This window comes from Lygodium microphyllum, chromosome 1, assembly GCF_053477565.2.
Source record: "Lygodium microphyllum isolate KBCC chromosome 1, Lygodium_microphyllum_v1.1.10, whole genome shotgun sequence".
Taxonomy (NCBI): Eukaryota; Viridiplantae; Streptophyta; class Polypodiopsida; order Schizaeales; family Lygodiaceae; genus Lygodium; species Lygodium microphyllum.
The window spans coordinates 172378160-172405273 of record NC_141135.1 but is presented as its reverse complement, the minus strand read 5'-3'; the positions used below and the strand labels follow the sequence as shown (position 1 = coordinate 172405273).

At 42.1% G+C, this 27114-nt stretch overlaps 2 pseudogenes; both read left to right on the top strand.

Moving 5' to 3' along the window:
* The first annotated feature begins 2972 nt into the window (after positions 1 to 2972).
* Positions 2973 to 3617, top strand: LOC148041982 (glyceraldehyde-3-phosphate dehydrogenase GAPCP2, chloroplastic pseudogene; annotated as a pseudogene).
* Positions 3618 to 12337: 8720 nt separating this feature from the next.
* LOC148041981 (glyceraldehyde-3-phosphate dehydrogenase GAPCP2, chloroplastic pseudogene) lies at positions 12338 to 12999 on the top strand (annotated as a pseudogene).
* Positions 13000 to 27114: the final 14115 nt, after the last annotated feature.

Below are 27114 nucleotides of genomic sequence, written 5' to 3'. Positions count from 1 at the left end.
ACATAACCACCATGAGAACTCCTATTGGGCTTGTCAGGATGTGTACCTTGCCTCAAGGTGCCACTAATTCTGTTGCGCATATGATGAATGCCATGCATAAGGTCCTTCGTGATTACATACCTCAGCTTACTATGCCTTTCTTGGATGATGTGCCCATTAAGGGGTGTGCAGAAGAAGAGAAGAATGAGAGCCTAAATGAGCAGGGATGCAGATACTTTGTGGCTGATCATATTTCAGCATGTGAGAAGATTTTGGCCAGGTTAGAAGAAGTGAACTTGACACTTTCAGGGCAAAAATCTGTTTTTGGAGTGAATGAGGTTGTTATTGTTGGGCATATGTGTGGATATTATGGCAGGAAACCCTCACCTGATAAGGTGAATGCTATAGGCAAGATTGCAGAGTATTGTTCTACCACTTCTGCGGTACGGAGATTCATTGGTGCTTGTGTGTTTTATATGATTTGGATACCTCATTTTGCACACATAGCAGATTGTTTGTATCAGCTGCTTCGAAAGGGGCAGAAATTTCATTGGGATGAGAGTCACACTAGAGCCATGTGGAAATTGAAGAAGTTATTGCAGAATGCTCCTACTCTCAAGAAAGCGGATTATAATTGTGATAGGCCTATTGTATTGACAGTTGATACTAGTCCAATTGGCATAGGTTGGGCTGTGGGTCAAGATGATGCAGATGGAAATAGGTATGCTATTCGGTTTGGGGCGAAAGTCCTAAACGAAAGACAGAGGAGATATCCGCAAATCAAGAGGGAGTTATTGGGGATTGTCACGGCTCTCAAATGTGACAAGGAGTACTTTATTGGAGCTTCGGTTGTGGTAGAGACAGATTGCTTGCCATTGATTGGTATGATCACGAGTTGTTCTACTCCGGATATAGCTATGTTGAGATGGATTGCATACATCAAGTCATTAAATCCGGAATTTAAACACATAGCAGGGAAGGATAATCCAGTGGCAGATATGTTGTCTAGAGCTAGATATGATGATGAGGAGACACTACTTGCAGAAGAGGATGATGCAGAAATTTCAGCCACTATGGTTGATCATGTTTGTCATGTCTATGATATTGTGGCTTTCACAGAAGAGCTCTATGTTGGAGATTGGTTGCAGATTGGCAGGTACCTTAGTACACTAAGCAAAAGAGATGAATGGACAGATGAAGAGTTCAAGAAGATCAGAAGGAAAGCCTATGGTTATTTTCTCAAGGACGGATTTCTTTGGAAGCATCCGAAGAAAAGAGGCGGATTACCTTTGCGGGTTGTCTGCGATAGAGAGACACAGTTACAAGTGATGAGGGAGTTTCATGAGAGTCCTTGGGCCGGTCATAGAGGAGTATGGGCTACTTATGAGAAAATCAAGGAGAAATATTGGTGGAAAGGCATGTATAGAGATGTTTCTCACTTTGTTGAGACTTGCAGAGACTGTCAGATGTATTCAGTAGTGCGTCATCGAGATGAGCTTCATCCGACCTATCCACTATGCATTCATTATAAGTGGGTAGTTGATTTGGTTACCATGCCTATGGGTCTATGGCAGATGAGATACATTGTTTTGGCTAGAGAGGATCTTACTAATCATGTTGAGGGCAGATCTTTGAGAACGAAGACCACTAGTGCAGTGTGTAAGTTCTTATTGGAGAAAATTTTCTGCAGGTATGGTTGTGTGGGTAAGATCACTGCGGATCGTGGTGAATTGGATGCAGATGAAGCTAGGGAGTTTTTCTCTCAGCTAGGAATCAAGTTTGCTCTAACCACAGCATACAATCCAGAGGGAAACGGAAAGAGTGAAAGAGGGCATCCGCCGATAGTGAAAGCAGTAGCCAAAGCATGCAGAGGATGGATTGGAGAATGGCCAAGACTTCTACCATTTGCTTTATGGGCTGATCGTACGACTCATAGTGTTACCACAGGATATATGCCTGCAGAGTTGATGTATGGTCAGAAACCTGTTATGCCGATTGAGACTTGTGCTTTGACTTGGTCAGTTCTACCTTGGCAGGAGGATTTGACGAGAGAAGAGCTCTTAGCTCTTCGGATTCGACAGTTGGAGAGGAGACCTGAGGATATTCAGCTAGCTATTGACAGGTTGAAGGTTGCTAGACTAAGGAATAAGGACAGGTTTGACAGTAGGCATCGCTTGCGGCCAAGAGCAATAGAAGAGGGAGATTGGGTATTGGTCTTTGATAGCAGCCTTGAAAATCAGCATACTGCACTTCGGAAGATGGTGAAAAGATGGTTTGGGCCATACATAGTTAGACATGTCTTTGATAATGCAACATATGAGCTGACAGAATTGGATGGGACAGTGCTTAGAGTGCCTATTGCTGGAAAAAGAATCAAGATTTTCAAGAAAAGAGATGATGAGGATTATGCATTGGAAGAATTTTCAAGAGAAGAGCAACGACAAGAAACTCCAATGGAAGAGACAGATGATATGACAGATAATCTTGTTGATCTACCGGAAATGCATAATGAAGAGATTGATCTGTTTGTGGATCTTGATGATAACGATCATGGGTAGTTGGCCCATCCGGAGGATGCGCAGGATTAGAGGGGGTGGATGTCGTATTGCTGCGCATTCGAGGTGTGAAAACCACCCGAAAGTTGTGTGTGCGATTTGATACTTTGTGCATACTTAGTTGTTGTGATTACATTTATTCTCTGTGTATGAGTATAGTAGCGAGCATGAAGGGTTGCTTTCAGTCTATGTTGAACAGGGTCAAGGAGAGAAGACATTACAACTATTCAAACAAATGCACGAGGAGGATATCTCTCTGGATAGTATCACACTTGTCTGTGCTTTAAAAGCTACAAAGAAAGTAATCATATCAGCACCTTCTGCAGATGCCCCAATGTTGTGATGGGTGTTAATGAGAAAAAAATACAAACCAGAGATGCAAATTGTATCAAATGGCAGTTGCACAACGAACTGTCTAGCTCCGCTTGCAAAGGTTATACACCAAGAGTTTGGAATTATTGAGGCTCTGATGACTACGGTCCATGCAACTACTGCAACTCAAAAGACAATGGATGGTCCTTCTGGGAAGGACTGGCGAGGAGGCAGGGGTGCAGCACAAAACATCATCCCTAGCTCAACTGGTGCTGCAAAGGCAGTGGGAAAGGTTCTACCTGCGTTGAATGGCAAGTTGACTGGCATGGAATTTAGAGTTCTGACTCCTAATGTTTCGGTTGTTGATTTGACTTGCCGACTGGAAAAATATGCTTCTTACGATAAAGTTAAGGCAGCAGTCAAAGCTACGTCTGAAAGCTCAATGAAGGGGATCCTTGGATATACTGAGGATGATGTGGTCTCTACCGACTTTGTTGGGGATGAGAGGTCCAGCATCTTTGATGCAAAGGCAGGCATTGCTCTGAACAAAAAAAATTATGAAGTTTGTGGCATGGTATGACAATGAATGGGGCTACAGCAACCGAGTGGTGGATCTCATCAGCCATATTGCTTTGGTTGCTGCTGGCAAGAAATATTGAGAGCTTATAATCTACGAGACTTCGAGGTTGGGCCTGTCATTAAGCTGGCGGTTTTTGTGTAACACTCAAGAGCGTTCCCTATCAAGGTCACGGAACCAAGTTTTTGCTTTTTCTGGGACAGGGCAGCCGCGCTTTAGGGGAAAGGAGCCGCGCTTTGGGGGAAAGGAGGAGCTTTTGTGTTTTTGAATCGAGCTTGGGGGATTTTTCCAGGATTTATGGATCTGGCATACGACATTTTTGGAAGAGGAATCAGAAGGCAAAAGGAGAGGATTATGGCTGCAAATTGGAGGTACTCAGGACGGCGGAATTCATTTTTCTCTGGGAACTGCTGGACTGGATTTCTGGAACTTCGAGGAGACAATTGAAGCATAAAAAATCGAAGCTTTGTGATCGACCTTACCTAGCACAGTTACTCTGTCACTGAAATTTGCAGATATTTTTCATATGCTCCATCTGGATGGCTGTCGTTGAGATGACAATTGACGTTTCAATGCTGGAGGATGTTTCGGTGTTTGATCAGCTTCTCGGATAATGCCTAGAGTGATAGCAAAGACGGCAGAAGAAGAATGACAGTAGGAAACGAAGCATCAGAGTCGAGGTAGTGATGAAGCATCGATGACAAAGAAAGCAGCAGCGGCAGCAGAAGAGGTATAGCCCTGCTTCGAGTCAAGCCTGGAACCCTTGTAAGACATCTAGAGTATGCCATAGCTTCATTTTCATCTGCGTACCAGCATGTGTCTGTCAGTCCCGCCACATGAAAAGTTTTACAGTCTCGTGGAGTGGACACTTATAAGACCATGGCTGTTTGAGAGATGGACAGGGAGAAGTTGATGAAGATGGCTAGTGCAGTCCGCACTGGTGGCAAAGGCACTGTCAGAAGGACGGAAGCATCAAACAGGACTATAGGTTTGTTACAACTATGGAAGGACACACATCTTTAGTCTCAGCTTTGCTCGTAGACAAAGAGATTCTGTACAGGGGTTGCTAAGATTATGGCGATATCATTTCTTGATGTTTTGGCTTACAACATTGAGACAATCGAAGAGCTACAAAGGGATGTTCGAGTTCACTGAGATAACGTTAAGCAGTCAATTGATGTGTTAAAGATTGGATTCACCAAGACTGTACTGTGTGATTGGATTGAGGATGCAGAACGGGAAGAGAAAGCCTTCTGGGCATAAACCGTGCATGCTCGCTATTGTAGCAGCAAATGTAGCTTAGTCAAGCTTGGCAGATAGCGTATTAGTGAATCATGAAGCAGAAAGACAGATGCTGAAATTGCAAAAAGCGAATCCGAATCCATATCTGGAAGAGCTTCAGATCCATGGCAGAGAAATTTGAATTCCAGGCTGAAGTATCGTGTCTAATGGATATTATCATTAAATCTCTGAAGAACAACAAAGATATTTTCTTTGTGAGCTTATTTTAAATGCATCTGATGGACTGGACAAAATTTGTTTCTTGGCTTTGACCATCATCAATCACGTGGAGGATCTACTTTGATTCAGTTTAAGCTAATGCCTAAAAATTACTGGCCTGCATGTGCAAGAAATGATCAAAATCGTATCTGATGCTATAGCTTGGAGTGACAAAGTATTTAGGATTCATGTCTCAAGTGCATCTTAGAATTGTAAAGTGTGGCATAGGTTGGTGTTGGATTCGTCTTCTGACAATTATTGTGGATAGGTCTTTGATGTTAGTGGAGGAAAAGCCTCCAATTTTACTGAACCATCCAGCAACAAATGGCAAGTTAGGATCTCAAGGTTAAAGCATGAGAATAACGTGGAGCTTGTTGGATACTGCATTGATGAGAACTTATGTATCTTTGCTTCTGAGTTTGCAACAATGGGATCTTTGCATGATATTTTACATGGTCGGGAAGGTGTGCAAGGTGTTCAATTAAGTCCTGTTTATGGGATCCTTTTCCTTGTTGGATCGAACAGAGACCCTGGTTGTAGTGTCACACTTGAATGATCTTCTATCCTGAAATTAAACAAGGACTTCTGTGGTTCCGACTTTGCTTTCCAAAACCCTTCGACATCTTTGGTGAACCCGACGTGAAAGCGTCACAGAAATTTCAGGATGGGAGATACTTCAGCCTCTATTTCAGCTTCTTCTACAACTCCAGCTGTGTCTACTTCAGCTCCATCAATGACTGCTGCATCAAGTACTTCAACGGAGGATCTAAAACAGATTTTGCAGAATATGTCCATGTATATGCAGCTCCAAAATCAGCAAACACAATTGTATATGCAGCAGCAACAACAATTGCATCAACAGCAGTTGTCTCAGCAAAGGCAACTCTATTCGGAGCAGGAGAATGCAAACAGCGCGACTAAGGCTATTGAAGCAGTTGAGAGTGAGAAGAAGCTATTTGATGGGCGTAATGTTTCGGCATATTTGAAGACATATGAGATCAAGATGGGGTTTTTTGGAGTTCCTGCTGGACTTATGAGTAAGTACTTCCTTCGTCTTGTCACACCTGCTTTGAGGACAAAAGTGACTGATCTTTTTATTCAAAATACACATTGGCAAGATTTTAAGAAGGCCTTGAAAGAAGAATACTTCCTTGAGGACTTTGGTATGGCTACTCGGCGGTCATTCCGAGAGTGGGTCTACATGCCAAACAAAGGTCTCACTGCTTCGGAGTTGATTCGAGAATTCGAAGAGAGGTATAGTCAGCTTGATGCCATTGAACAAAGAGCATTGGATGTTGAAAAAGTTGAGCTTTTCTTGCAAGCTGCAGATCCTGCTCTTCAAGAAGAATTGGGTGAGCTTCTTGAAGATCGTATGAAGCCTACGAGTCTTAAAACTGATTGGCAAGATGCTCAGGATGCAGTCTCGACTTTGACCAAGAGGAGGATATGGAAGACTCGCCTACAGAATGGTTCCATGACACCTACACCATCATCAATTCCTATGCCTACTTCTATCCTTGTTATTTCTTCTCCTCCTCAGCCAGTTTCTTGGCCTATGCCAGTGCCTACTGTTTCTACTCCACCTATTCCTCCTGTTCCACGACCGATGCCTACACCTTCTGCTCCAAAACCATCCGCTCCATCGGTGCCTACCTCAATTGATGACATCATCAAAGGCATCACAGATTTGACACTTGAGTCAGTCAAAGCGGAGTTGGTGGGTAAGTTGAAGGAGCAGTTTGCTTCAACTGTGCCTACTACTTCTTCTAGTGCTCCTACTGCACCTAGGAGTGCTCCTACTGCACCTACGAGAGATCGGAGATGTATTTGGTGTGATAGTACGGAGCATCAGCATTGCAGGGATTGTGACTCTTTCCAGGATGCAAGGAGGCAGAATTTGGTATATTGGGGGCAAGATGGTAAGATTTGGTTGACTGAGACAGGAGCTCCACTTGCTACCAACTTTGGTAAAGGTGGAATGAAGAAGTTAGTGGAGGACATGGCTGCGCGTACTTCTTATGTGACAGCTAGAGGTGATGCTTCTGCATATGGAGTACAGATTGAGAAGGGATCAGAGACTCAGTCCGCACTATGGACTTATGCTATGGAGACTGCAAACAAGGGGAAAATTGAGCAAACTGTTTTGACTAGTGCAGGCTCTAGCATCAGATCAGAGACAGGTTGGGACTCGCCTGTTGACAGGTACTCTATTTATGCTTATTTGGCTAAATCTCATGGTGCAGATGTATTTGTTGAGGAGAAGCGTAAGAGGGATGAAGAAAATCCAAGTGCAGCTAAGAAGACTAGAGGGGGTGAGTTTGTTACTCCACCTAGTGCAGGACCGTCTTCAAGACCAGGGCCAGATCGACAGATGGAGGATGCTTAAAAGAGAGAAAAGAGGCAAGAGCCTAGAGAGAGAAAGCAGCCAGGATTCAGATTGATGTCCGATATTGAGACATCTACAGACATGAAGAAAATCTTTAATGATAAGATACTTGGCAGTGAGGTGACTTTCACTATTTCTGAGATTTTGGGCATCTCAAAAAGAGAGTTTCAGGATCAGTTTCAGGAGGTCTTGAAGAGGAAAAGACATGCATTGGCTACCACTGATACACAGGGAGTTTTGATTGGAGAGTTGGATGAGGATGATGATGAGGTTATGGTTGATAATGCTTTTGTTTTTCCGCAGGTAGAGAAGAGGGTTCAGCCTATGCATTATGCTGAAATTGATGAGCCTGTTTTGATACCGCGTAGTCACTTTTCGCGGAGCCATTGGGCTAGGGCAACTACAGAGACGATGGTAAAGATTGGAGAGAAACAGGTGCCTTATGTTGCATTGGTTGATCATGGTTCAGAGATTAATCTCATAGTTTGTGGAGTTTATGAGAGTAACAGATGGCCTATGGATGTAGAGCATGGGTGGCGTATGAGAGCGGCCAATAACACTGCAGGTGATTTGTATGCTGCCTGTCCTAGTGTCAAGGTTTCTATTGGTGATGTAGAGGAGGATTTTCATTTCTTTGTGCAGGATTCATGCTCTTATCCCATAATTCTTGGTCAGCCATTCATTACAGAGATGCACATGGAAACAAAGGTCATGGATGATGGATCTGCTTATGCACGGATTCGCAGTAAAGATGGTATGAGAGCAGTTCAGTTTATGACTGTATGTGTGAACCATGTTAGAAACAGGGATACTCTCAGAGATGCACCTTTGCCCACTGTGAGAGATTCGGGTTTTCATTAGGTACTTCCGTTTCGCGAGACGACGGTGGTACAGAGGAGAGGAGATTGGAGTTCTCGCCTCCTGGCAGCAGTGTTTTCTCCTCCGGTTATGTTGGGATTTCAGCAAACAGTTCGATGAGTTATCAGAAGACTTCTAGGTTGTCTAGAGCTGCCAGGCAGTATATATACAGAAAGGAGAAAAATTTGAAAAATGCAGGAATTTTGGAGGATGATGAGCACATAGATGGGATGTATGACAGTGTGATTTGTGCAGATACGATGGCAGAGATGAGAGATATGCTGAAAACTGATATGCTGAATTGTCATGGTAATGTATTAGTGCAATCCCTGGACATGTTTCATGAAATTGCAGATTTTATGTCACAGATTGAGTCAGAGGCTGAGGTTACTCAGCAAAGAGTGTTGAGTGCTGAAGAAATTCAGCAAACAGAGTTTCCAGCTGGTTATGATCAGCTTTCAGAGAGACAGAGGGCTGAAAATTTTCAGCCAACAGAGTTTAGTGCTGAAATATTTCAGCATTCAGAGTTTGGGGCTGTTCCTATGCAGTCCATAGAGCAGAGGGCTGAGAATATTCAGCCGTTGGAATGCAGAATTGCTGATTTACAGCAAGGTTTATGTAATGCAGAAGAGCATAATGAAGCCAGGGTTGACACGAAATACAAAACTGTGGATAAGAAGGTGAAGCCAGTTGCTGTACCGCTTCCATCTGACAGTGATCAGCAAATAGAGAGGGCTGCTAAACAGCAAATTTTGAGGAATCCGGAGCATATTGGTCATAAATTTTCAGCAGAGACACTTACTGAATTGAAAATTGGAAATGGTGATTTCTTGTTACCCATAGAGAAGCAATGCTTTCAGGAGATGCTTGAGCGTCATGGAAGGGGATTTGCTTTTTTGCCACATGAGATTCGATGTGTGAATCCTGATATTGTTGCTCCTATGGTCATTTTTACTATTCCTCATATTCCATGGAATCTCCGACCTATTCCAGTGCCTAAAGCACACTTGCCAAAGCTGATTGATTTATTGAATGAGAAAATCAGGATGGGAATCCTTGAGCCTTCATCTGCACCATACTCAAACAGGTGGTTTACAGTTCCAAAGAAAAATGGTACTCTCCGATTTATTCAGGACATGCAGCCAGTGAACAGAGTTACTATCAGGAATGTTGGTATAGGTCCAGTTGTGGATGAGTTTGCAGAGGCATTTGCTGGATGTGCCATCTATTCTTTGGGTGATTTGTATTCAGGATATGATCAGTTTCAGCTGTCTTTGGAAAGCAGGGACATAACCACCATGAGAACTCCTATTGGGCTTGTCAGGATGTGTACCTTGCCTCAAGGTGCCACTAATTCTGTTGCGCATATGATGAATGCCATGCATAAGGTCCTTCGTGATTACATACCTCAGCTTACTATGCCTTTCTTGGATGATGTGCCCATTAAGGGGTGTGCAGAAGAAGAGAAGAATGAGAGCCTAAATGAGCAGGGATGCAGATACTTTGTGGCTGATCATATTTCAGCATGTGAGAAGATTTTGGCCAGGTTAGAAGAAGTGAACTTGACACTTTCAGGGCAAAAATCTGTTTTTGGAGTGAATGAGGTTGTTATTGTTGGGCATATGTGTGGATATTATGGCAGGAAACCCTCACCTGATAAGGTGAATGCTATAGGCAAGATTGCAGAGTATTGTTCTACCACTTCTGAGGTACGGAGATTCATTGGTGCTTGTGTGTTTTATATGATTTGGATACCTCATTTTGCACACATAGCAGATTGTTTGTATCAGCTGCTTCGAAAGGGGCATAAATTTTATTGGGATGAGAGTCACACTAGAGCCATGCGGAAATTGAAGAAGTTATTGCAGAATGCTCCTACTCTCAAGAAAGCGGATTATAATTGTGATAGGCCTATTGTATTGACAGTTGACACTAGTCCAATTGGCATAGGTTGGGTTGTGGGTCAAGATGATGCAGATGGAAATAGGTATGCTATTCGGTTTGGGGCGAAAGTCCTAAACGAAAGACAGAGGACATATCCGCAAATCAAGAGGGAGTTATTGGGGATTGTCACGGCTCTCAAATGTGACAAGGAGTACTTTATTGGAGCTTCGGTTGTGGTAGAGACAGATTGCTTGCCATTGATTGGTATGATCACGAGTTGTTCTACTCCGTATATATCTATGTTGAGATGGATTGCATACATCAAGTCATTAAATCTGGAATTTAAACACATAGCAGGGAAGGATAATCCAGTGGCAGATATGTTGTCTAGAGCTAGATATGATGATGAGGAGAGACTACTTGCAGAAGAGGATGATGCAGAAATTTCAGCCACTATGGTTGATCGTGTTTGTCATGTCTATGATATTGTGCCTTTCACAGAAGAGCTCTATGTTGGAGATTGGTTGCAGATTGGCAGGTACCTTAGTACACTAAGCAAAAGAGATGAATGGACAGATGAAGAGTTCAAGAAGATCAGAAGGAAAGCCTATGGTTATTTTCTCAAGGACGGATTTCTTTGGAAGCATCCGAAGAAAAGAGGCGGATTACCTTTGCGGGTTGTCTGCGATAGAGAGACACAGTTACAAGTGATGAGGGAGTTTCATGAGAGTCCTTGGGCTGGTCATAGAGGAGTATGGGCTACTTATGAGAAAATCAAGGAGAAATATTGGTGGAAAGGCATGTATAGAGATGTTTCTCACTTTGTTGAGACTTGCAGAGACTGCCAGATGTATTCAGTAGTGCGTCATCGAGATGAGCTTCATCCGACCTATCCACTATGCATTCATTATAAGTGGGTAGTTGATTTGGTTACCATGCCTATGGGTCTATGGCAGATGAGATACATTGTTTTGGCTAGAGAGGATCTTACTAATCATGTTGAGGGCAGATCTTTGAGAACGAAGACCACTAGTGCAGTGTGTAAGTTCTTATTGGAGGAAATTTTCTGCAGGTATGGTTGTGTGGGTAAGATCACTGCGGACTGTGGTGAATTGGATGCAGATGAAGCTAGGGAGTTTTTCTCTCAGCTAGGAATCAAGTTTGCTCTAACCACAGCATACAATCCAGAGGGAAACGGAAAGAGTGAAAGAGGGCATCCGCCAATAGTGAAAGAAGTAGCCAAAGCATGCAGAGGATGGATTGGAGAATGGCCAAGACTTCTACCATTTGCTTTATGGGCTGATCGTACGACTCATAGTGTTACCACAGGATATATGCCTGCAGAGTTGATGTATGGTCAGAAACCTGTTATGCCGATTGAGACTTGTGCTTTGACTTGGTCAGTTCTACCTTGGCAGGAGGATTTGACGAGAGAAGAGCTCTTAGCTCTTCGGATTCGACAGTTGGAGAGGAGACCTGAGGATATTCAACTAGCTATTGACAGGTTGAAGGTTGCTAGACTAAGGAATAATGACAGGTTTGAAAGTAGGCATCGCTTGCGGCCAAGAGCAATAGAAGAGGGAGATTGGGTATTGGTCTTTGATAGCAGCCTTGAAAATCAGCATACTGCACTTCGAAGATGGTGAAAAGATGGTTTGGGCCATACATAGTCAGACATGTCTTTGATAATGCAACATATGAGCTGACAGAATTGGATGGGACAGTGCTTAGAGTGCCTATTGCTGGAAAAAGAATCAAGATTTTCAAGAAAAGAGATGATGAGGATTATGCATTGGAAGAATTTTCAAGAGAAGAGCAACGACAAGAAACTCCAATGGAAGAGACAGATGATATGACAGATAATCTTGTTGATCTACCGGAAATGCATAATGAAGAGATTGATCTGTTTGTGGATCTTGATGATAACGATCATGGGTAGTTGGCCCATCCGGAGGATGCGCAGGATTAGAGGGGGTGGATGTTGTATTGCTGCGCATTCGAGGTGTGAAAACCACCCGAAAGTTGTGTGTGCGATTTGATACTTTGTGCATACTTAGTTGTTGTGATTACATTTATTCTCTGCATATGAGTATAGTAGCGAGCATGAAGGGTTGCTTCTCTCTGGATAGTATCACACTTGTCTGTGCTTTAAAAGCTACAAAGAAAGTAATCATATCAGCACCTTCTGCAGATGCCCCAATGTTGTGATGGGTGTTAATGAGAAAAAAATACAAACCAGAGATGCAAATTGTATCAAATGCCAGTTGCACAACGAACTGTCTAGCTCCGCTTGCAAAGGTTATACACCAAGAGTTTGGAATTATTGAGGCTCTGATGACTATGGTCCATGCAACTACTGCAACTCAAAAGACAATGGATGGTCCTTCTGGGAAGGACTGGCGAGGAGGCAGGGGTGCAGCACAAAACATCATCCCTAGCTCAACTGGTGCTGCAAAGGCAGTGGGAAAGGTTCTACCTGCGTTGAATGACAAGTTGACTTGCATGGCATTTAGAGTTCCGACTCCTAATGTTTCAGTTGTTGATTTGACTTGCCGACTGGAAAAAGATGCTTCTTACGATGAAGTTAAGGCAGCAGTCAAAGCTGCGTCTGAAAGCTCAATGAAGGGGATCCTTGGATATACTGAGGATGATGTGGTCTCTACCGACTTTGTTGGGGATGAGAGGTCCAGCATCTTTGATGCAAAGGCAGGCATTGCTCTGAACAAAAAAATTTATGAAGTTTGTGGCATGGTATGACAATGAATGGGGCTACAGCAACCGAGTGGTGGATCTCATCAGCCATATTGCTTTGGTTGCTGCTGGCAAGAAATATTGAGAGCTTATAATCTACGAGACTTCGAGGTTGGGCCTGTCATTAAGCTAGCGGTTTTTGTGTAACACTCAAGAGCGTTCCCTATCAAGGTCACGGAACCAAGTTTTTGCTTTTTCTGGGACAGGGCAGCCGCACTTTAGGGGAAAGGAGCCGCGCTTTGGGGGAAAGGAGGAGCTTTTGTGTTTTTGAATCGAGCTTGGGGGATTTTTCCGGGATTTATGGATCTGGCATACGACATTTTTGGAAGAGGAATCAAAAGGCGAAAGGAGAGGATTATGGCTGCAAATTGGAGGTACTCAGGACGGCGGAATTCGTTTTTCTCTGGGAACTGCTGGACTGGATTTCTGGAACTTCGAGGAGACAATTGAAGCATCAAAAATCAAAGCTTTGTGATCGACCTTACCTAGCACAGTTACTCTGTCACTGAAATTTGCAGATATTTTCATATGCTCCATCTGGATGGCTGTCGTTGAGATGACAATTGACGTTTCAATGCTGGAGGATGTTTCGGTGTTTGATCAGCTTCTCGGATAATGCCTAGAGTGATAGCAAAGACGGCAGAAGAAGAATGACAGTAGGAAACGAAGCATCAGAGTCGAGGTAGTGATGAAGCATCGATGACAAAGAAAGCAGCAGCGGCAGCAGAAGAGGTATAGCCCTGCTTCGAGTCAAGCCTGGAACCCTTGTAAGACATCTAGAGTATGCCATAGCTTCATTTTCATCTGCGTACCAGCATGTGTCTGTCAGTCCCGCCACGTGAAAAGTTTTACAGTCTCGTGGAGTGGACACTTATAAGACCATGGCTGTTTGAGAGATGGACAGGGAGAAGTTGATGAAGATGGCTAGTGCAGTCCGCACTGGTGGCAAAGGCACTGTCAGAAGGACGGAAGCATCAAACAGGACTATAGGTTTGTTACAACTATGGAAGGACACACATCTTTAGTCTCAGCTTTGCTCGTAGACAAAGAGATTCTGTACAGGGGTTGCTAAGATTATGGCGATATCATTTCTTGATGTTTTGGCTTACAACATTGAGACAATCGAAGAGCTACAAAGGGATGTTCGAGTTCACTGAGATAACGTTAAGCAGTCAATTGATGTGTTAAAGATTGGATTCACCAAGACTGTACTGTGTGATTGGATTGAGGATGCAGAACGGGAAGAGAAAGCCTTCTGGGCATAAACCGTGCATGCTCGCTGTTGTAGCAGCAAATGTAGCTTAGTCAAGCTTGGCAGATAGCGTATTAGTGAATCATGAAGCAGAAAGACAGATGCTGAAATTGCAAAAAGCGAATCCGAATCCATATTTGGAAGAGCTTCAGATCCATGGCAGAGAAATTTGAATTCCAGGCTGAAGTATCGTGTCTAATGGATATTATCATTAAATCTCTGAAGAACAACAAAGATATTTTTCTTTGTGAGCTTATTTTAAATGCATCTGATGGACTGGACAAAATTTGTTTCTTGGCTTTGACCATCATCAATCACGTGGAGGATCTACTTTGATTCAGTTTAAGCTAATGCCTAAAAATTACTGGCCTGCATGTGCAAGAAATGATCAAAATCGTATCTGATGCTATAGCTTGGAGTGACAAAGTATTCAGGATTCATGTCTCAAGTGCATCTTAGAATTGTAAAGTGTGGCATAGGTTGGTGTTGGATTCGTCTTCTGACAATTATTGTGGACAGGTCTTTGATGTTAGTGGAGGAAAAGCCTCCAATTTTACTGAACCATCCAGCAACAAATGGCAAGTCAAGATCTCAAGGTTAAAGCATGAGAATAACGTGGAGCTTGTTGGATACTGCATTGATGAGAACTTATGTATCTTTGCTTCTGAGTTTGCAACAATGGGATCTTTGCATGATATTTTACATGGTCGGGAAGGTGTGCAAGGTGTTCAATTAAGTCCTGTTTATGGGATCTTTTTCCTTATTGGATCGAACAGAGACCCTGGTTGTAGTGTCACACTTGAATGATCTTCTATCCTGAAATTAAACAAGGACTTCTGTGGTTGCGACTTTGCTTTCCAAAACCCTTCGACAGCGTCGCCTCTGCTGTGAGGCCATGCCCAGCCACATTAGAATTTTGCCTTCGACGTTGGCTTTGACTCCCCCCTCGTGCCACGTATACTAAAGAAGCTGTAGAAGCTTCTGAGGGGAAGCTTCTAAGGGGGCTTTATAAGCCCCCTTTCCCCCCAAAAGAATTAAGGCCTTCAAGGTCTTATTACCTTTTCCCCCGTGTTTAATCCTTTAAACCCCTATCTCTTGGCTTTGGGATCACCCCCCCCCCCCCTTGTGTTTTAAACCCTTAAGCCCTTTCCCTTGGATTTTTGGAATTACCCCCCCCCATGTTTTAAAAATTTCTTTTAGCCCCTTCCCTTGTGCCATTTTGGAACCCCCGTGTTTTAACCCTTAAAGCCCCTTCCCTTTGGGCTTGAAACCCCCCCCCCCCCCCCTCGTGTTTAAAGCTCATAAGCCCTTCTTTCCCCATCACCCTTCACATGCTTCACGTGGGCTTTGAAATCCTCGTGTTTTATAAATTTCCTTAAGCCTTTTCCCTTGGACTTTGGGATTACTCCCCATCTCCCCCCCCCCCCCCTTGGTTAAACCCCTTAGCCCGTTCCTTGCCCTATGCAAAATACCCTTGGGCTTTGTTCTTTTTCCCCACTCATAAAAGAGAAGAAGAGTGTTGAAGGTTTTTTTTTACACCTCCCTTTCCCACTCAAAAAACCCTCATAAGGGATTCCACACTTTATTTATTCCCCGTTTGTGCGAGCCATTATAAGGCCATTAAGCCCCTCCAATGGCTTTAATGGGTCTTATCCACAAAATATTTTAAAACACCCCTTCTTTCCAAATCCCTACTTCAAGGAGGGAGCCTTCTAAAACTACTTTCGACGGACGGTGCAAGGGAGCGACGGTGGAATTCCAATGAAGAGTTGTAAAGCTACTTCCACGACGGAAAGACTACAATTGCGATGCCTCCTAAGAAAGTCCAAGGCGCAACCACGGGAGGGTTGTCCCGGGCATCCACGTGGATATCTCACCCCAAGCCCAGGTTTTCCTTCCTAATTTTTATTTGATATTATTGTAATTCAATCATGCAAGGTTAATTGTTTGAAATAGGATATATTTTTGTCCTAGATGCTCACAACGGAGGAACTTAGTCATTAATACTTTTAAATGAAACATGCAAATTAAAGAAAGCATAAACACATTTCTAGCAAATAGCTTTATGCATTGAAATGAATTATAAACTAGATTATTGTCCATTAAAATAGTATACTTCGCTTAAGCCTAGATGTATAAACTACGTATCGCACTATTAACCCATATCCTCTTCACAATGAATCATCATGGAAAGTGCAAGCATGAAATGATTCTTTCAATGAAAAAACTCTAGGAATTATCGTTTTTCAACTGCATAGATTATCAAGAAAAAGGTTGCTTGTTTAGCATAAATTTTATTCGCAAGTTATAGGAAGATTAGTTGAAATTAACCTTATCTATGCCTGAACTTAAATAGACAAGTTAGGGTTGAAAGAGTAACTTATGCATAGACAACAAGTCATATGTTTATGAAATGATAACGTAGCTATCTTCTAGAGTTAAACAAATTGGCATGAACCTAAAAACCGTGGAGTACTCATTTAGAATGAGTTAAATTCCAATAAATTCACTAGAAGTTAATACGTAACCTAATCGCTACGTATTGTTAAATTTGAAACTCCTATATCTTAAATACTTGGCCACTTTCGCCGAAATGAGGGGATAGTGCAATATATTTGGAAGGTGAACTAGGGTTTGTCCCTAAGATTCTTACAAGAAGGAACTTGGAAAACCTAGGTCTAATGACTTCAGTCTAATATAATCAGGAACAGATTGTTTCATGACTCCGTTCAATGAGTAGAATAAGTCTGATAGTTCAATGCGACACTTGCGCAACAAGTGCGGAGTCATATGATCTTCTGATTGGATCACAAGGGAATGGCCAAGTTCTCGCAATGAAGTTGGCATGTCCTTACACAAGTTATCTTGCAAGAGGATGAATAATCATCCTAATTCAGTATCTTTCTTGAGAAAAGAAGATTGATTGGAAACTAAAGACCAACCGATAAACTAAAATAACCAATGAACTTAAGGTTTGACCAAGTCGGGTTAATAGGGTATGCCCTAACCCAGGATATAGGGGAACTTGCCTAGTTGAAAGTTTTTCAGGATCGAGTGCTGGACGCATTCGAAAGGAAGGATTCATTCCTTAGCAGTTTGCCAATAAAATCGATCAATGGAAATGTTTGTGCTTGCTAGAGATTTTAGAGCACTGTTTGGCTTTGTTTGATCAATAAATTAAAAGATAAAAGGATATCTATACTTCAGGTTGAAGACCTGAAGGGAGAGGCAGCTTCAGTTACCTCCGACTGCCTGCCTGACCCTAACCAAGGGGGTTGTTAACTGCACGAGGCATGTGGACCGAACTCACCGCGAGAGGTCTCTCTGTTAAGCGATACTTGGAGCAGGAGGACGCTTGGGTGTCAAGGGGCTCTGGCCATAAATCCCTTGCCTTCTGGGCCTTGCACAAGAGGCTAACGTGACTCGGGATTGGATCTCGAGGCCCACATACTAGTCTACAGGTGGAAACTTGGATTATTGATCCCTATGGATTACTGGATAGCCTTCGGGCGGATTGTGGATAAGCCTACAGGCTGGACTCTCTATATTTCAAAGATAAATATGATAACCTATTAATAAGGAACTTGTCTGATATTGTTTTTCTATGTCAAGTGATAAGATTATGTGAAGGAACCAGTGCCTAACGGGTTAATTATAGAAGCTGGTTGTTACATGTCCAACTAATGTGTTAGGTAATTAAATAACTAAAACAACCCGAGGAAAGTGCGGAGGATGGGCCATAGGTCCGTCCTATGGATGGGTGGTTCCGGTTAGCTGGGAACTTTTCTCAAATCACGATGGTCAGCAGGAAGATCGTCAAAGAACAGGAACAACAAAAGCGTTGACCTAGAGTTATGATTAAACCCGATTTACGTTGTTTTAGGGGAACGGAATGGGATTATGCCTTATGGCAGAGAGGTTGAGCTTTGCATCCCTCTCGTTTCTCATTCTCCTTGAACCAAGTGCAGCATGAATCTGCTTCGGACCTGGCGTTTTTGCGTAAAGTAGTTTGCTTGGATTCGACGCTAGTTGCCATTAGGAAATGACCAATAAGGAAAACCCTAATTTAGGTCGATCCTATGTGGGAACGATCGGAATACTTCCACTATGTGGCAGACACAGAAAGCCCTAGATTGCAAACCCCATAACATTCCATGGGAGTGCCAGGTGGAGCTTTCTAGACACACTTTCCGGTGGGCTACTAAGACGTCTAGTGAAGGACCTTCTTGGCTAAAGGAATACATAGACGTATTCCCTGAAGAGTTGACAGAACTCCCGCCTCAAAGAGAAGTGGATTATGAGATTAAGTTAGTACCAGGAGCTGCGCCAATTGCAAAGAGACCTTATAGAATGTCCATACCAGAAGCAATTGAGTTGAAGGATCAACTCAAGCAACTACTAGATCAGGGCTACATCCGGCCTAGCAGTTCACCATGAGGAGCTCCAGTACTATTCCAAAAAAAGAAAGATGGAACACTTCGACTATGTATTGATTACCGAGGGTACAAGTACCCTATCCCTAGAATAGATGAGCTTCTTGATCGCCTTCAGGGTACAAAGATCTTCTCCAAGATTGACCTCAGGTTAGGTTACTATCAGATAAGGATCAAGGAAGAAGATATCCCAAAGACGGCCTTCGACACTTTAGTCTATTCTAAATAGGAAGAGGATCATGAACCCCAACTTCGGATTGTCCTTGACACAATGAGTCACATAAGCTGTATGCTAAGATGAAGAAGTGTGCATTCTTCAAATGTCAAATTGAATATACGGGATTCATAGTATCAGCAGATGGAATCTTAGTGGACCCAGCCAAGGTCAGAGATGTGCTAGAATGACCAATACCAACATCTATCAAAGAAATACGCAGCTTTCTTGGATTGAAAGGATGGTATAGGGTCTTTATCAAAAACTATGCTTTGATTGCAGCACCTCTGACAGACTTACTAAAGAAGCAAACTTCCATTGCATGGTCAACTCCCGAACAGAATAGCTTCGACAGATTTAAGCAAAGTTTGGTATCAGCACCTATTCTAAAACTTCCAGACCTCAATAAAGAGTTCAAGGTAGTAACTGATGCTAGCATACTTGCCTTGGGATGTGTGCTCATGCAGGAAGGTCATCTAGTAGCATACTCTTCAAGGAAATTGAAGAGTCATGAAAAGAATTATGCTACGCATGATCTGGAATTGTTAGCTGTCATCCATGTTCTAAAGCTTTGGAGACACTATCTGTTGGGTAATAAGTTTACACTAGTAACTGACCATAAGAGTCTCAAATGGATCTTTACCCAGAATGAGCTCAACATGAGGCAACGTCGGTGGATTGAAGTGTTGGAGGAGTATGACTTTGAAATCAAGTACCGACCAGGAAAAGAGAATGTAGTTGCCGATGCACTCAGTCGCAAGGCATTCCTTAATTCCCTAATCTTGTAGAATCCATCAACAGCCAGATCTCTAGCTACAAAAGTATCTATGCCAAACAACCCTATACTTGAGTTAGCTAGAGAGGATGCATGCCATGATCCGGCCTACCAAACAATGCTGAGGGAGATCTCTATCAAAGATCAGAACCAAGAGCTGCAGGCTAAGTATCATGAATTCTCCATTAATAGTGGACTTGTCTACTATAGAACAAGACTGTGTGTACCAACAAGCCAGTCACTTAAGCAGAAGATATTGTGGGAAGCTCATGATTCCCCCTTTGCAGGACATCCTGGCTATGCCAAGACTCTTAATGCAGTTAGGAAGAGCTACCATAGGGAGAGGCTTAAAGGTGACATTCTCAAATATGCCACCGAGTGTTTGTCTTGTCAACGTATCAAAGCCGAACATGTCATGATGCTAGGAAAACTGCAACCGCTTGACATTCCCCAAATGAAATGGGAATTCATCAGTATGGACTTTATTGTAGGCCTACCCCAAGTTCAGGGAGGATACAACTCCATCATGGTTGTGGTTGACATGCTTACTAAGGTTGCACACCTTATTCCAGTAAAGACAAACTATAAAGCCTCAGACATTGCAAGATTGTTTATCAAGGAGATATTCAAGCTACATGGTTTACCTAGAAGAATCATTAGTGACCGTGATTCTCTCTTCATGTCACACTTCTGGAGAGCTATCTTTGAAGCTATTGGGACTCAACTCTGTTTTAGCACCGCTTACCATCCCCAAACAGATGGCCAAACAGAGCGAGTAAATCAAGTCATCGAGGATATGCTTAGGGCATACTGTTTTCGTGAGCCGAAGAGGTGGATTCAATACTTGCCTTTGGTTGAATTTACCTACAATGCTTTTTACCAACAAAGCATTCAGATGACCCCTTTCCAAGCACTATATGGTCATGACTGTCGAAGTCCCCTAAACTTTTCAGATCCAACCTTAAGGGTTGAAGCTTCAAGACAGATGTTGCAAGAGATGGATGACCAAATAAAGTCAATAAGATAGGACATCCAAGTGGCCAAGGATAGATAGAAGGCATACGCGGATTTGAAACGTCAAGATAGAGTCTTCGAAGAAGGAGACATGGTCTTCATTCACGTACACCCTAAAAAGAGTTCCTTATCTTTAGGAGATTGCAAGAAGCTAAGTCCAAGGTATTGTGGACCGTACAAGATCCTCAAGTGCCTAGGACCTAATGCTTACAAACTGCAACTCCCTGAGAACCTAAAGGTTCATAATGTATTCCACATCAGACCATTGAAAAAGTATGTACCTAATCCTAACCATGTACTTGATGACCAACAAGTTGTAATGCCTAGTCAAGGAGTCCTTGAACTAAGGCCTGATAGGATCTTAGATGTTAGGGAGAGACAATTAAGATCCAGAACCTTGAGGGAATGCCTCGTCCAGTGGAAAGATTATCCCGAAGAGGATGCAACTTGGATAGATGAAGGTACTCTCAACCATCAATATCCCCAGTTTATCTCGAGATGATGACATCTCGATTCCTCTAAGGGGGAGAGAATGTAATATTCTAAATTTTCTTCACGTGAACTATCTCTTATAGGAAAGGGGGATAATGAAATAACATTTTTGAGAATTTCCTAAGGATAATGCAATTTTTTTTTCTTATTCCCCTCCCGAGTCGACTGTCGTGCTGGAGAGGGAGGGGAATAGAATGCATGGGAAAAGCTCCTCAGTGGAGCTCGTTGGTCATAAACCGCCGTCGCGTTGACACGTTAGGAGAGGGAGGATCCCCCTCTCCTCCCCTATTTAAACAGAAGGAGGCGCTACCATAGGAGATAGCTGAATACGTGAGGGAGAGAAGAGAGGGGAGATTCTCTAAGTGCGTGTGGGAGAGAAGGGAGGATGGACTCTGTGCTGGCCGCCTTGTGGCAAAGGGACGCGACGCTGCGAAGATGAATCCCTATCATCGAGCCAGAGACGGTGTCGCCTCTATTGTGAGGCCGCGCCCAGCCATTAGAACACCACCTTCAGCGTTGGCTTTGACTCCCCCCTCCTGCCATGTATACTAAAAAAGATGTAGAAGCTTCTGAGGGGAAGCTTCTAAGGGGGCTTTATAAGCCCCCTTCCCCCCCAAAAGAATTAAGGCCTTAAAGGTCTTATTCCTTTTCCCCCGTGTTTAATCCCTTAAACCCCTATCCCTCGGCTTTGGGATCACCCCCCCCCCTCCCCCCCCGTGTTTTAAACCCTTAAGCCCTTTCCCTTGGATTTTTGGAATTACCCACCCCCCCCCCCCCCCATGTTTTAAAAATTTCTTTTAGCCCCTTCCCTTGTGCCATTTTGGAACCCCCGTGTTTTAACCCTTAAAGCCCCTTCCCTTTGGGCTTGAAACCCCCCCCTCTCGTGTTTAAAGCTCATAAGCCCTTCTTTCCCCTTAGCCCTTCACATGCTTCCCGTGGGCTTTGAAATCCTCGTGTTTTATAAATTTCCTTAAGCCTTTTCCCTTGGACTTTGGGATTACTCCCCATCCCCCCGCCCCCCCCCCCCCCCATGTTTTAAAAATTTCTTAAAGGTCTTATTCCTTTTCCCCCGTGTTTAATCCCTTAAAACCCTATCCCTCGGCTTTGGGATCCCCCCCCCCCCCCCCCCCCCCCGTGTTTTAAACCCTTAAGCCCTTTCCCTTGGATTTTTGGAATTACCCCCCCCCCCCTATGTTTTAAAAATTTCTTTTAGCTCCTTCCCTTGTGCCATTTTGGAACCCTCATGTTTTAACCCGTAAAGCCCCTTGCCTTTGGTCTTGAAACCCCCCCCCCTCGTGTTTAAAGCTCATAAGCCCTTTTTTCCCCTTAGCCCTTCCCATGCTTCCTGTGGGCTTTGAAATCCCCGTGTTTTATAAATTTCCTTAAGCCTTTTCCCTTGGACTTTGGGATTACTCCCCACCCCCCCTCCGGTGGTGAAACCCCTTAGCCCATTCCTTACCCTATGCAAAATACCCTTGGGCTTTGTTCTTTTTCCCCACATGTAAAAGAAAAGAAGAGTGTTGAAGGTTTTTTCTTACACCTCCCTTTCCCACTCAAAAAACCCTCGTAAGGGATTCCACACTTTATTTATTCCCTGTTTGTGCGAGCCATTATAAGGCCATTAAGCCCCTCCCATGGCTTTAATGGGTCTTATCCGCAAAAGATTTTGAAACACCCCTTCTTTCCAAATCCCTACTTCAAGGAGGGAGCCTTCTAAAACTACTTTCGCGGGACAGTGCAAGGGAGCGACGGTGGAATTCCAAAGCGGAGTTGTAAAGCTACTTCCACGACGGAAAGACTACAATTGCGATGCCTCCTAAGAAAGTCCAAGGTGCAACTGCGGGAGGGTCGTCTCCGGGAATCCACGTGGATATCTCAACCCAAGCCCAGGTTTTCCTTCCTAATTTTTATTTGATATTATTGTAATTCAATCATGCAAGGTTAATTGTTTGAAATAGGATATATTTTTGTCCTAGATGCTCACAACGGAGGAACTTAGTCATCAATACTTTTAAATGAAACATGCAAATTAAAGAAAGCATAAACCCATTTCTAGCAAATAGCTTTATGCATTGAATGAATTATAAACTAGATTATTGTCCATTAAAATAGTATACTTTGCTTAAGCCTACATGTATAAACTAGGTATCACACTATTAACCCATATCCTCTTCACAATGAATCATCATGGAAAGTGCAAGCATGAAATGATTCTTTCGATGCATAAACTCTAGGAATTATCGTTTGTCAACTGCATAGATTATCAAGAAAAAGATTGCTTGTTTAGCATAAATTTTATTCGCAAGTTATAGGAAGATTAGTTGAAATTAACCTTATCTATGCCTGAACTTAAATAGACAAGTTAGGGTTGAAAGAGCAATTTATGCATAAACAACGAGTCATATGTTTATGAAATGATAACGTAGCTATCTTCTAGAGTTAAACAAATTGGCATGAACCTAAAAACCGCGGAGTACTCATTTAGAATGAGTTAAATTCCAATAAATTCACTAGAAATCAATACGTAACCTAATCGCTATGTAGTGCTAAATTTGAAACTCCTATACCTTAAATACTTGGCCACTTTCACCGAAATGAGGGGATAGTGCAATATATTTGGAAGGTGAACTAGGGTTTGTCCCTAAGATTCTTACAAGAAGGAACTTGGAAACCCTAGGTCTAACGACATCAATCTAATATAATATTGTTTCATGACTCCATTCAATGAGTACAATAAGTCTCATAGTTCGATGCGACACTTGCGCAACAAGTGTGGAGTCATATGATCTTCTGATTGGATCATAAGGAAATGGCCAAGTTCTCGCAATGAAGTAGACATGTCCTTACGCAAGTTATCTCGCAAGAGGATGAATAATCATCCTAATTTAGTATATTTCTTGAGAAAAGAAGATTGATTGGAAACTAAAGATCAACTGATAAACTAAAATAACCAATGAACTTAAGGTTTGACCAAGTCGGGTTAATAGGGTATGCCCTAACCCAGGATATAGGGAATCTTGCCTAGTTGCAAGTTATCCCGGATCGAGTGCTAGACGCATTCGAAAGGAAGGATTCATTCCTTAGCAGTCTGCCAACAAAATCGATCAATGGAAATGTTTGTGCTTGCTAGAGATTTTAGAGCACCGTTTGGCTTTGTTTGATCAATAAATTAAAAGATAAAAGGATATCTATACTTCAGGTTGACGGCCTGAAGGGAGAGGCAGCTTCAGTTACCCCCGACTGCTTGCCTGACCCTAACCAAGGGGGTTGTTAACCGCGCCGGGCATGTGGACCGAACCCCTGCGAGAGGTCTCTCCGTTGAGCGCTACTTGGAGCAGGAGGATGCTTGGGTGCCAGGGGGGGCTCTGGCCATAAATCCCTCACCTTCTGGGCCCTACACAAGAGGCAGATTGGATCTCGAGGCCTGCATACTAGTCTACGAGCGGAAACTTGGATTAGTGATCCCTGTGGATTGCTGAATAGCCTTCGGGCGGATTGTGGATAAGCCTCGACTCTCTGTATTTCAAAGATAAATATGATAACCTGTTAATAAGGAACTTGTCTGATATTGTTTTTCTATGTCAAGTGATAAGATTATGTGAAGGAACCAGTGCCTAACAGGTTAATTAAAGAAGCTGGTTGTTACATTTCCAACTAATTTTTAGGTAATTAAATAAATAAAACAACCCAAGGAAAGTGCGGAGGATGGGCCATAGGTCCGTCCTACGGATGGGTGGTCCCGGTTAGCCGGGAACTTTTCTCAAATCACGATGGACAGCAAGAAGATCGTCAAAGAATAGAACAACAAAAGTGTTGACCTAGAGTTATGATTAAACCCGATTTATGTTGTTTTAGGGGAACAGAATGGGACTATGCCTTATGGCAGAGAGGTTGAGCTTTGCATCCCTCTCGTTTCCCATTCTCCTTGAACCAAGTGCAGCGTGAATCCGCTTCGGACCTGGCGTTTCTGTGTAAAGTAGTTCGCTTGGATCTGACACTAGTTGCCATTAGGAAATGACCAATAAGGAAAACCCTAATTCAGGTCGATCCTAAGTGGGAACGGCCGGAATACTTCCGCTACGTGGCAGACGCGGAAAGCCTTAGATCGCAAACCCCGTAACATTCCATGGGAGTGCTGGGCGGAGCTTTCTAGACACCCTTTCCGATGGACTGCTAAGACGTGTCGTGAAGATACAAGTAGACACGTTACATTGTAGATCCTAAGAAAATTAAAACCATCAAAGATTAGCTGAGTCCTAAGAGTGTGCATGAAGTCCAATCTTTTCTTAGATCAATAAGTTTCTATTGAAAGTTTGTTTAATCTTTTAATTGATTGCTTTACCTTTAACTATTTCATTACATAAAAGCATTTACTTTTGCTGGGACCCTAATCAATAGAAATCCTTTAACACTTTGAAATACCTTTTGAACCGTGCATCTATCCTTCAATTACCTACTTTTTTACAACCTTCCTTTCTTATTATTTTACAAATGGTAGTGGTTCAAGCATCGGTGCAAGTTTAATACAAAATCATCTCTCTAAAGCTTATAAAACTAAACAATTCAAATTACCTTTTGAACAAAATTTCAATGTATTTGATAAATAGTTATTAGGTATATATAATCTCTAGATATTTTGAAGCATTATTTCATGGGATCTAAAGTTATGATAAGGACATATCAACATGCCATTAAATATCCTATTGAATCAATCTCTTATGTCTTACCCTCATATTAAATGGACTTTTTTAGTCCAAAACTTTAATGTGATGATTCAATGCCAACTAGATGATATCAATGTGCTTACCAATGCATTGATTTATAGGTCTACAAAAAATATTGTATCTCATCATTTGCTTGCTCTTGATAAAATTAAGACTATGTACTAGAATTGAATTTCTATTGTAAGGGTTCAAACTTTGGATACAATGATTCCCATATATTTTTTAGACTTTAATTTTTCTATCATTTGGCAAAGATCTCACAACACTAACATTATTATATGAAATGATTCAAATGTAGGTAATTACACTCTTGTGAATGTATTGTTGCATTATCAAAAAGAATTATGTACTACTATACCATTTGGGAATATTGCAATGATTGAAATGCATATACCTACTTACATGGTAAATAGATGAATTATGTCTACTATAGATGCATGTAAAGAATATTTCCATTGGCCTACAATGAAGCATGATATTGTCAAATTTGTGTCTAAATGCATTGTATGTCAACATGTTAAACATCATCATGGAAAAACTTCCGAATTACTTATGTATTTACCAATACATGATTGACCATGGGAACCAAATTCTATGGACTTTATTATTGGTCTTTTCACAACATTTGCACATCATAACATGATTTGGACTATACTAGATAGATTGAATAAGCTTCCTTCCTTGCAAAAATACTTTGTCTACTATACTAGCTATAAACTTTTCATTAATACTATCACGAATTCTCTAAGCTAACACTTTTTAATCATGATGGTAGAATTTGCAATCATTTCTACATAGCATTGGAAATCTAGGTTCTAAGATGGCTTACCTCAATGTTCCATTGTGAGAGCAAATGGCGAGACTAAAGCATCTAATAGTACTATCCTTGATCTTCTTAGATGATATAACATTGATAGACTAAATAGTTGGAATCAACACTTGCCTACAATCTATTTTGCTTATAATAACACCCCATGTTTTGCTACAAGAAGAGCACTTTTTGAAATTGTTTATGGGAAAAAACTACCTATCCCCATGACCATAATTGCTACTGATGTTTCAACTCTAATGACACTTTAGGTAGTGACCATAGAATAATTTTATAAAGAAGTGACTGAAAAAAATTAAGGAATCACAAACTAAGATATGAAGCCTGAACAAACAAGAAATGCAAGGCTATTACATTTAAGGACAATGATTTAGTGTGGCTGTGAATTGAAAAGAGGAGGTTGAAATCCATTGAGAGACATTCAAAAATTAAATTATCCCCAACATATTGTATTATTAATGAAAATACATTTAGAGTGATCATGTATGCTCATTGGCAGTTTCATAATTCTTTTCATATCAATTTGTTGAAACCTTTTAAGAGAATACCTACAATTCATCCTATTGTAGATGACCGACC